The following is an 11,298-nucleotide window of genomic DNA, read 5'->3' as shown; positions in this document are numbered from 1 at the left end:
CCCCAGCCTGGGAGCAGCCCTGCTGGCTCCCCCCGCCCACCCGCACCCCTCTACGGCCCTCCCCACCTGCAGCAGCCCTGGGGGACCCACGGCCCCACCTGGAGGCAGGTGCCGCCATCACCCCTGTGACACACCAATGAAGGTTCTGAGCAGGTGCGTGTCTTATCCAGCCACACACAGGACAGAGCTTGAAGGAGAACCGAGGCCTTCAGAGTACATGTCCTGGCCTTTGTGTGTGACAGCTAGGGAGTTAAAAACCAGGAGGCCAGCCACCCCGTGACACCACCCCATCCTCCACCAGGACGGCTCAAACGGGCAAGGCCGCGACAAGTGGCACAGAGACAGAGCGGCTGGGAGGCTCCTCAGCCTCTGAATGACTGTGGACACCTGCGCACTGTGACCTGCAGATGCTGGACGCCGGTCTCCCCTGCCACCAGCGGTCCGATTCCCACGAAGAAGTGACGTGTGTTCTCACAGAGGCCTGGGCGCACACGCTGCCTGGGCACGAGGCAGCCCCAGGCCGGAACCACCCGGAAGCCCCCCAAGCGTCCGTCGTTGGAAGAACAGAGGAAGAGCGTGCGGTGTGTTCCTCAGGCGGAACAGTGAGAACGAAGGGTTGGCGACTACGTGAAGCACGCAAAGGGACCGTGTGAACCAAGCGTTGAGGAAAAGAAACTAGACACAGAAGCGCAGACCATATGCTTCCATTTATATAAAGTTCAGAAGTACGCAAAACGTAGCCCATGCTGCGCAAGGTCAGGGGCCTGGCTCCGGGGGGACCAGCTGCTGGTCTGCCTGAGCCTGAGGGGCTTTCTAGAGATCCTGGATGTGCAGCACCAAAGCCAGGAAAGCCCTGGGAACACCAGGCTGGGCCAGCACACCTCTGGTCACCCCTGAGCGGGGACGGTACGAGAAGGGGCCGAGGGGAAGTTTCTGGAGGGTCTTGCTTCAGGTGGATGGTAGCACGACGTTAAGACGCATCAAGCAGGACACGATATATACTTCTCTGCAAGTGTGTTACGTTTCAATAAAAGAGTTTTTGAGGGGTGCCTGGGTGGCTCAGTCCGTTGGGCATCTGACTTCAGCTCAGGTCATGATCTCACAGTTTGTGGGTTCGAGCCCCGCATCAGACTCTGTGCTGACAGCTAGCTCAGAGCCTGGAGCCTGCTTCAGATTCCGTGTCTCCCTCTCTCTCTGACCCTCCCCTGCTCACGCTGTCTCTCTCCGTCTCTCAGAAATAAATAATAAAAACATTAAAAAAAAAAAGAGTTTTTGAAAAAAATCACAAGTTTTAGAGTTGAATCTGGGCTTCACTTGCTGGCTGTGTGGCCTTAGGCAAGTCATTTGGCCTCTCTGAGCCTCAGTTCTCCCCCTTGCAAAAATGAGATACTGTTCATACTCCTTAGGATGGCTATTTTAAAAAAGGGAGTAACAAGTGTTGGAGAAGTCATGGGGAAAAGGGGCCATCCACGGCCGGCAGGAACGGGACACGGTGCCGCCACTTGAAGAGTTGGGCGGATCTTCAAAGAGTTAAACAGAGCTTCCACATGACCCACTCGGGGACTTTAACGGTGCGTGAATCACGCTGCGATGATAAAGGTAACGGTATACGTATCTCCAGGTGCTGCGTACCTGAGTGTGTGGCCTGCGTGCGCAGCACCTGGGAGAGCTTGCTGACGGGTCACTGCAAGGAGGTTACACAGGCGGCCCTAGTGGGGCAGCCGGGCGGGGCCGCAGGCAGGGACGTGACCAGGCGTGGGTCTGGCTGCATGAGCTCAGGGAGTTCAACTCCCAACACCATGCCAGGGGCTGAGCAGGAGCTCAGCACACCGACGTGATCATTTTCAAGCCTCAACAAGAAGGAAAAACGAGGCTTTTTGTGCTAATGATCTCCAACTCCTCTCATCACCCACAAAGGACCCCAAAGAAGATGAGACAAAGAGGGGGTTCCGGCCTGGAGTCAGCCCTGGACACACGGGTGGTCCCTCAGCTCTGGAAGACCGGTGACAAGCAGGGCCCCATCAGTCAGACGCTGCCTCCCCCAGACCTGCCTGCCCCACACCCTCTCGCCCCATCTCAACCAAGCCCCACTGTGTGCAGCCCACCGTGGGGGCCCAGGAGGGGCCGCCGGGCAGAAGTGCTGCCAGCCCCCTTCCCCGCTGCCAGGACCTTGGCCGAGCAGTGCCTGAAGGCTGGGCTGTGAGGGCAGCGCCGGTCGGGGCAGGCCAAGGCTGTTCTCCACAGACTGCGCTCCTTGGAGACGGTCAGGAGGCAAGTTCTGGCTCATTAATCACGAGTCCGGCCATGGCAGCTGCCCCCTTTTATGGACAAATGGCTCAAGAGGTTTAATGACAGAAAGAAGTGATATTTCCATGGTCAGACTCTCCAACCCCAGCCCCCACTGTGGGATGGAAGCCTGAGTCCCCAGGGTGGGGTGCTCTGCATCTGTACCGCGGGGTCCCTCTGCCATTCGCGTGGTCGATCGGAGCTCTCAAGGGCCGTGACCCTAAGTCAGCACATTTCTGGCCACTGAGTCAGCAGCTACTTTGAGGGTGCGACAGCAGGCGAGCAAACCCCAGGTGCCGGGCCAGGAGGTCTACAGGCACCATCTGGCGGATACCTTCTGGCCCCTGCTGGGACCCTCACCCTGGAGAGGAAGCAGGGGAGGCTCAGGGCGGTTAGATGCTGGGCCCCAGGTCACAACGGGTAGGTGGAAAGGCCAGATCACTGACTTAGAGGTCAGGTCCTCACCCCCTGCCCACGCTGCCTGCCCGCTCTGCCAGAGGCTGGCCTGGGGGTCCCCTGATGACCAGGGTGTGCCAGAGTAGGCCTTTTTTTTTTTTTTTTTAGCGTTTATTTATTTATTTTGAGGGAGGAGGGACAGAGAGAGAGAATCCCAAGTAGGCTCCATGCTGTCCATGCAGAGCCATGAGATCATGACCTCAACCGAAATCAAGAGTCGGACGCTCAACCCACTGAGGCACCCAGGTGCCCCCAGAGTGGGCCTCTCGATGCGAGGTGGGGGTGGAGGCGTGCAAAGGTAAGGACAATGCAACATGACAGGCAAGGTAACTGCGAGGCGTAAGGTACAAAGGACGAGGCGTGGGGGTGGGGAGAAGCACTGGGGAGGGTCTCCCAGAGTGACCTTTGAGCTGGGCCTTCGGGGGGCCAGGGAGTGCCAGGTGCTCACGGCAGAGGGAATGGAAAGTACAGGGAGCCCCAAGTGGGGGCCCCTGGTCTGGAAACAGGAAGCTGTGGGATGAGCGGGGAGGTTCAAGGATTCCTCAGGGAGCCTGAGACGGGACCCAGACCAGGGCACAGCCCCCCACTCTGCCCACCCTTCCCAAGCTCTTGGATTTTCTCTCTCCTCTCCCTTCTTTTTTAAAAAATTAAGGTAGACATGTAAACAGTCAGGTGGGAAGGTGTGGAAGTACCCAGCTTGGCTGTGTGCAGCGGGACGTATTTGTGCGTCCCTGCCTGGCCTGTCACTGTGGGCCAGCCTGGAACTGCTCACAGATGGAATCACACAGGAGACAGGCTCCTGGGTCTGGCTCCTTCTGCTCAGCCTGTCCACGGACGCGTATGTNCCAGCCTGGGAGCAGCCCTGCTGGCTCCCCCCGCCCACCCGCACCCCTCTACGGCCCTCCCCACCTGCAGCAGCCCTGGGGGACCCACGGCCCCACCTGGAGGCAGGTGCCGCCATCACCCCTGTGACACACCAATGAAGGTTCTGAGCAGGTGCGTGTCTTATCCAGCCACACACAGGACAGAGCTTGAAGGAGAACCGAGGCCTTCAGAGTACATGTCCTGGCCTTTGTGTGTGACAGCTAGGGAGTTAAAAACCAGGAGGCCAGCCACCCCGTGACACCACCCCATCCTCCACCAGGACGGCTCAAACGGGCAAGGCCGCGACAAGTGGCACAGAGACAGAGCGGCTGGGAGGCTCCTCAGCCTCTGAATGACTGTGGACACCTGCGCACTGTGACCTGCAGATGCTGGACGCCGGTCTCCCCTGCCACCAGCGGTCCGATTCCCACGAAGAAGTGACGTGTGTTCTCACAGAGGCCTGGGCGCACACGCTGCCTGGGCACGAGGCAGCCCCAGGCCGGAACCACCCGGAAGCCCCCCAAGCGTCCGTCGTTGGAAGAACAGAGGAAGAGCGTGCGGTGTGTTCCTCAGGCGGAACAGTGAGAACGAAGGGTTGGCGACTACGTGAAGCACGCAAAGGGACCGTGTGAACCAAGCGTTGAGGAAAAGAAACTAGACACAGAAGCGCAGACCATATGCTTCCATTTATATAAAGTTCAGAAGTACGCAAAACGTAGCCCATGCTGCGCAAGGTCAGGGGCCTGGCTCCGGGGGGACCAGCTGCTGGTCTGCCTGAGCCTGAGGGGCTTTCTAGAGATCCTGGATGTGCAGCACCAAAGCCAGGAAAGCCCTGGGAACACCAGGCTGGGCCAGCACACCTCTGGTCACCCCTGAGCGGGGACGGTACGAGAAGGGGCCGAGGGGAAGTTTCTGGAGGGTCTTGCTTCAGGTGGATGGTAGCACGACGTTAAGACGCATCAAGCAGGACACGATATATACTTCTCTGCAAGTGTGTTACGTTTCAATAAAAGAGTTTTTGAGGGGTGCCTGGGTGGCTCAGTCCGTTGGGCATCTGACTTCAGCTCAGGTCATGATCTCACAGTTTGTGGGTTCGAGCCCCGCATCAGACTCTGTGCTGACAGCTAGCTCAGAGCCTGGAGCCTGCTTCAGATTCCGTGTCTCCCTCTCTCTCTGACCCTCCCCTGCTCACGCTGTCTCTCTCCGTCTCTCAGAAATAAATAATAAAAACATTAAAAAAAAAAGAGTTTTTGAAAAAAATCACAAGTTTTAGAGTTGAATCTGGGCTTCACTTGCTGGCTGTGTGGCCTTAGGCAAGTCATTTGGCCTCTCTGAGCCTCAGTTCTCCCCCTTGCAAAAATGAGATACTGTTCATACTCCTTAGGATGGCTATTTTAAAAAAGGGAGTAACAAGTGTTGGAGAAGNAAAAAAAAAAGAGTTTTTGAAAAAAATCACAAGTTTTAGAGTTGAATCTGGGCTTCACTTGCTGGCTGTGTGGCCTTAGGCAAGTCATTTGGCCTCTCTGAGCCTCAGTTCTCCCCCTTGCAAAAATGAGATACTGTTCATACTCCTTAGGATGGCTATTTTAAAAAAGGGAGTAACAAGTGTTGGAGAAGTCATGGGGAAAAGGGGCCATCCACGGCCGGCAGGAACGGGACACGGTGCCGCCACTTGAAGAGTTGGGCGGATCTTCAAAGAGTTAAACAGAGCTTCCACATGACCCACTCGGGGACTTTAACGGTGCGTGAATCACGCTGCGATGATAAAGGTAACGGTATACGTATCTCCAGGTGCTGCGTACCTGAGTGTGTGGCCTGCGTGCGCAGCACCTGGGAGAGCTTGCTGACGGGTCACTGCAAGGAGGTTACACAGGCGGCCCTAGTGGGGCAGCCGGGCGGGGCCGCAGGCAGGGACGTGACCAGGCGTGGGTCTGGCTGCATGAGCTCAGGGAGTTCAACTCCCAACACCATGCCAGGGGCTGAGCAGGAGCTCAGCACACCGACGTGATCATTTTCAAGCCTCAACAAGAAGGAAAAACGAGGCTTTTTGTGCTAATGATCTCCAACTCCTCTCATCACCCACAAAGGACCCCAAAGAAGATGAGACAAAGAGGGGGTTCCGGCCTGGAGTCAGCCCTGGACACACGGGTGGTCCCTCAGCTCTGGAAGACCGGTGACAAGCAGGGCCCCATCAGTCAGACGCTGCCTCCCCCAGACCTGCCTGCCCCACACCCTCTCGCCCCATCTCAACCAAGCCCCACTGTGTGCAGCCCACCGTGGGGGCCCAGGAGGGGCCGCCGGGCAGAAGTGCTGCCAGCCCCCTTCCCCGCTGCCAGGACCTTGGCCGAGCAGTGCCTGAAGGCTGGGCTGTGAGGGCAGCGCCGGTCGGGGCAGGCCAAGGCTGTTCTCCACAGACTGCGCTCCTTGGAGACGGTCAGGAGGCAAGTTCTGGCTCATTAATCACGAGTCCGGCCATGGCAGCTGCCCCCTTTTATGGACAAATGGCTCAAGAGGTTTAATGACAGAAAGAAGTGATATTTCCATGGTCAGACTCTCCAACCCCAGCCCCCACTGTGGGATGGAAGCCTGAGTCCCCAGGGTGGGGTGCTCTGCATCTGTACCGCGGGGTCCCTCTGCCATTCGCGTGGTCGATCGGAGCTCTCAAGGGCCGTGACCCTAAGTCAGCACATTTCTGGCCACTGAGTCAGCAGCTACTTTGAGGGTGCGACAGCAGGCGAGCAAACCCCAGGTGCCGGGCCAGGAGGTCTACAGGCACCATCTGGCGGATACCTTCTGGCCCCTGCTGGGACCCTCACCCTGGAGAGGAAGCAGGGGAGGCTCAGGGCGGTTAGATGCTGGGCCCCAGGTCACAACGGGTAGGTGGAAAGGCCAGATCACTGACTTAGAGGTCAGGTCCTCACCCCCTGCCCACGCTGCCTGCCCGCTCTGCCAGAGGCTGGCCTGGGGGTCCCCTGATGACCAGGGTGTGCCAGAGTAGGCCTTTTTTTTTTTTTTTTTAGCGTTTATTTATTTATTTTGAGGGAGGAGGGACAGAGAGAGAGAATCCCAAGTAGGCTCCATGCTGTCCATGCAGAGCCATGAGATCATGACCTCAACCGAAATCAAGAGTCGGACGCTCAACCCACTGAGGCACCCAGGTGCCCCCAGAGTGGGCCTCTCGATGCGAGGTGGGGGTGGAGGCGTGCAAAGGTAAGGACAATGCAACATGACAGGCAAGGTAACTGCGAGGCGTAAGGTACAAAGGACGAGGCGTGGGGGTGGGGAGAAGCACTGGGGAGGGTCTCCCAGAGTGACCTTTGAGCTGGGCCTTCGGGGGGCCAGGGAGTGCCAGGTGCTCACGGCAGAGGGAATGGAAAGTACAGGGAGCCCCAAGTGGGGGCCCCTGGTCTGGAAACAGGAAGCTGTGGGATGAGCGGGGAGGTTCAAGGATTCCTCAGGGAGCCTGAGACGGGACCCAGACCAGGGCACAGCCCCCCACTCTGCCCACCCTTCCCAAGCTCTTGGATTTTCTCTCTCCTCTCCCTTCTTTTTTAAAAAATTAAGGTAGACATGTAAACAGTCAGGTGGGAAGGTGTGGAAGTACCCAGCTTGGCTGTGTGCAGCGGGACGTATTTGTGCGTCCCTGCCTGGCCTGTCACTGTGGGCCAGCCTGGAACTGCTCACAGATGGAATCACACAGGAGACAGGCTCCTGGGTCTGGCTCCTTCTGCTCAGCCTGTCCACGGACGCGTATGTCTGTAATTTCTAATTGCAGAGCCATGTTCCTTCCAATGCACCACCACTGGCTGTGAATCTTTGCTTGTTTCCAGCTTCAGCTCCCGTGTGGAAAGCTGCCGTGAACATTTCTGTACATATTTGGGGTGGGCGGAGCGGAGACAAAAGTATTTGGGTAAATACCCAGGAGCGGGACTCCTGGTGGCCCACAGGGTGACATGCTTCTATCTAAGCCCAAGAAACACAGGTTTGCAGGGAATCACAAGGACGTTGGACGGGACGCCAGGCTCCTTTGTCGAGCCCCTGTCACGGGTAGTTATGCCTTGGAATGGACAAAGGTTCCTGAGTTTGGAAGACAGAATCAGGCCAGCGATGGAGCTCAATCCTCTGAAAAGGTGGGGCTACTACAGAGAAGACTTCTGAGCCCTGCTGGAGACACAGCACCCTTCTCAAAGCTAGACTCGGGGCCACAGAAGAAGTGGCGGCAGAACAGAAAGTCTGTGGCTACGGTGGCAGAAAGGGGCGGCTCTCCTCCCCTGCGTGTCCGGCGAGCCCCCCACACTCCCCACCGATGCTTTTGCAAAAGGAGAGGGCACGTTTGCTCGAGATCGGAGAGCTCGAGCGCGAGGCTGGGAACGGGAAGGGTATTTTTTCTTTGTTAATATTGGTAGTAATTTAACTCTAAGGTCATCCACCAAGGTCATGCAGGTCTGTCTGTACCTACTTGGTGTTCCTGATGTAAGGAGACTGGCAGGGATCGGTGAATTTTTAGGTCTTCAAAAACACATACTGGTTGATGGTGGAATTCCGCCAGGGAAAAACCGTGGCCTGTGATAGCCTGGAATCGGGGGCACCCATCTGTGTCCTCCTAGCCGGGCACGCCTCATCCCTGGTAACTTCCTGAGCACCGAGGTCAGCGGATCCTGTGCCACAGGGTCCTGAGGACAGGGATCCTGTGCCTCAATGTGCCACGTTAGTCAGCTGTCTGGAGTCACGGTGGCCATCAAGGACCATCTATGTGCCTCCCACATGGGTCAACTCCTGGCAGGCATTTTCCCACCGAGTCCTCAGAACGACTCGTGAGATGCGTGCCCCTGGGATGCCATCTTCCAGTTGAGAGAAATGAGGCCCAGAGGAGTGAAATCAGTTGCTCTGAAACCACGTAAACGCTTATTAACGGAGCCAGGGCTCGAATTCTAGCCCTTTGATCTCATCTGAAGGTCGGCAAACATGTTCTGCAAAAGGCCAGATAGTAAATTCTTTAGGCTCTGTGAGTCGCATAGTCTCTGTCACAGAAGTTCGACAGGGCTGTCGTGGTGAGAAAGCAGCCGCAGACGGTATACAAATAACTGTGCCTATGTTCCAATAAAACTTTATTTACAAAAACAGGCCAGGGTCAGCCAGGTTTGGCCTGGGGCTGTAGCTTGCCTACTGCTAATCTAAACCATTCCAGAGCGTGAATGTTATAGCAGATGGACAGCTGGGTGCATGGATGGGCAAAAATGAGTGGAATGTTTTCTCTCTTTTGCTTTCTCAGGTGACTTTAGTGGACAGGCAGGTGAGTGGATGAACTTTCTACTTATCCTATGGTCCATGGCTGGGTCCCGCTGAGATGGTGTCCAGCAATGTCCTCTCTAAGGACATTGGGCCTGAGCCCTCCCCCTCAATTCTGTGGATGTGTCAATCAGCCACGTTCTGCAGAAATTTCCCAGAGACATTATTTGGGGGGGGAAGTCCCTTGGGCCTATCCCTAAATGAAAGCAAAAGTCCCAGAAGCCAGAGCTACCCACGTCCTGTGGACACAAGCCTGCTGGAGATGACCCAGAAGTGAGCTGTCAGGACCCTACGTGGGGTGACCCACGCCTCACTCTTGTTCCCAGAATAATGAAAATGAGCCAGTGTGATTGAAGGCTCCTTCAAAGAACCTCTGACAGCGTAAAGGAAGCCGGGCACACATCAACACAGCCTTCTAGAAAATACCCTGAGGACAGAGGGAGGGAGGAAAAGATTGAGAATGATGTTTCAGTCCAACGTGCACAGGAAGCGGGCCCAGAGAGGTATGGTAAGTCCCCAGGGTCACCCAGCTGGGAGGGGCAGAGCCGAGATGGGACCCCTGAGCTCTCCCAAGATAGAGTCTGCCTGTCATGAGCCCGGCTCATATCCCTCCTGAGCCCCCGGGGCGAGGCCCAGGGAGATGAGCATCGCCGGAGGTGACAGACGCAGGCTTCGGGGTTGCTCACCACGCTTTATGCTCCAAGGATGCTCCTTACAGCCGTTCGCTTGGCGTCTGGCCTCGGCACCCCCACCCCCACCCTTCACGGACTTAACGCCTCCCTGACGGGACTCGACACCTCTTCTGAGATCACGGGAGCCCCTGGGCAGTGCCGTCACAGGTGGAGCCTGTCTGCTCTCCATGACAACCCGAGGGAGGGAGGAAGCGGCTTTTTACGGAGGCTGACTATGCGAAGGACTTTCTGAGCACCGGTTCCTTTCACAGGAACACCCTGAGGTGTGCAGCGTTGTTCTTCCCATTTTACAGATGAGTCAATGAGGCACCGAGTGGAAAAGTCACAAAGAAGCGGTGGGGCCGAGACTTAAATCCTGCCTCGCCCAACTCTCGGAATCACTGTCAAGCCCCGTAATGACAACAACAACGATGCTGCCGCCCGTGAGGAGCACAGAACAGCCACCCAGCTGCAGGAAAGGGAGGAAGCAGGGAGGAAAGGAAAAAGGGGGAAGGAAGAGGCCCTTGGGGATACAGCACATATGGCACGACTGGGTTTTCCTGTTCTGGAAACCAGCATAAGGCACTGGAGGGACCAGCCCCGAGCCCATCAGAAATCCGCGGAAGCCACCAGAGTCCACGTCCGTGAGCACAATGAACAAGTGGGCGGAGGGAAAAAAACTCTAACTAAAAACAAAAATGGCACACGATGAAAATGTATGGCTGGCTGCTGACCCCGGCACGCCACGAGACCAAGGTGGCTGCGGACAGCGCCCCGCCTGCACGGTGGCAAGTGCCGCCTGGGCCCGGGCCCGCCCGCGGGAGCAGCGCAGGCCCCACGATGCAGGGCCCGCACGGAGTCGTCATTTCCAGAAGGTGCCGCCCTACACTAATTACACCCAAATGGACGTGGCCATATTTGGTCAGAGCTTCAAGGCCAATCTTTCATACGCCACATAGGAGGGTGTGATGTCATTTTAAGGCTCCTGGGAGGCCACGCGGAAGTCACGGCGGGCAGCTGTTTCTGCCGCGAAGATTTTTCAGGCTGCGCCAGCTCTCCGGTTCCAGAAGATGCTGCGTGTGGGGTGTGAGCAGATGCTGGCAGAAGAGCTCGGGACGGAACAGGCCATTTCTTGCGAAGGAAGACACATCCCCGGATCCCTGCAGGCCCTGGGTTGGCCTCTGCTCAGGCAAGTGTAGACACCTACCCTCTAAGGGTGCCTTTGTGGCCTCGCCTCAGGAACGCTGGGACCCAGCTGTCACTCTCGCCAGTAACTTCATTCGGCTCAAAGGGCATATATTCAACACCTGCTGTGTACCAGCACCACCAAAGTAATGAGGAATCACACCGATGGTGACCTGGCATCACCTACCACAACCTAGAATACAACAGCCAGCACCCAAGGCACACATCCAGACAAATTCACTACAGCCGCTTTCTTCGGGGGGCAAATGAAAACCGCCATGCAATGGCTACGCACCTAATGGAATGGCTTTAGAAAAAAAAAAAAAACACAACACTTTCGACATCTCACACACATTAGGACGGCCAGGACCCAAAACAAAAACCCAAAACAAGAACACAGCTGAGGATGTGGAGAAGCTGGAACCCCGTGTACTGCCGGTGGCAATATATGATGTTGAGCTGGTGCGTAAAACAGTACGGAGGGCCCTAAAAAAATTAAACACAGGATTACCTTATGATCCGGCAATTCCACGCCTGGGTACATACC

This window comes from Crocuta crocuta, unplaced genomic scaffold (assembly GCF_008692635.1).
Source record: "Crocuta crocuta isolate KB4526 unplaced genomic scaffold, BGI_CrCroc_1.0 scaffold61, whole genome shotgun sequence".
Lineage (NCBI taxonomy): Eukaryota > Metazoa > Chordata > Mammalia > Carnivora > Hyaenidae > Crocuta > Crocuta crocuta.
The sequence above is the reverse complement of the archived record's forward strand: the minus strand, read 5'-3'. Positions refer to the sequence as shown.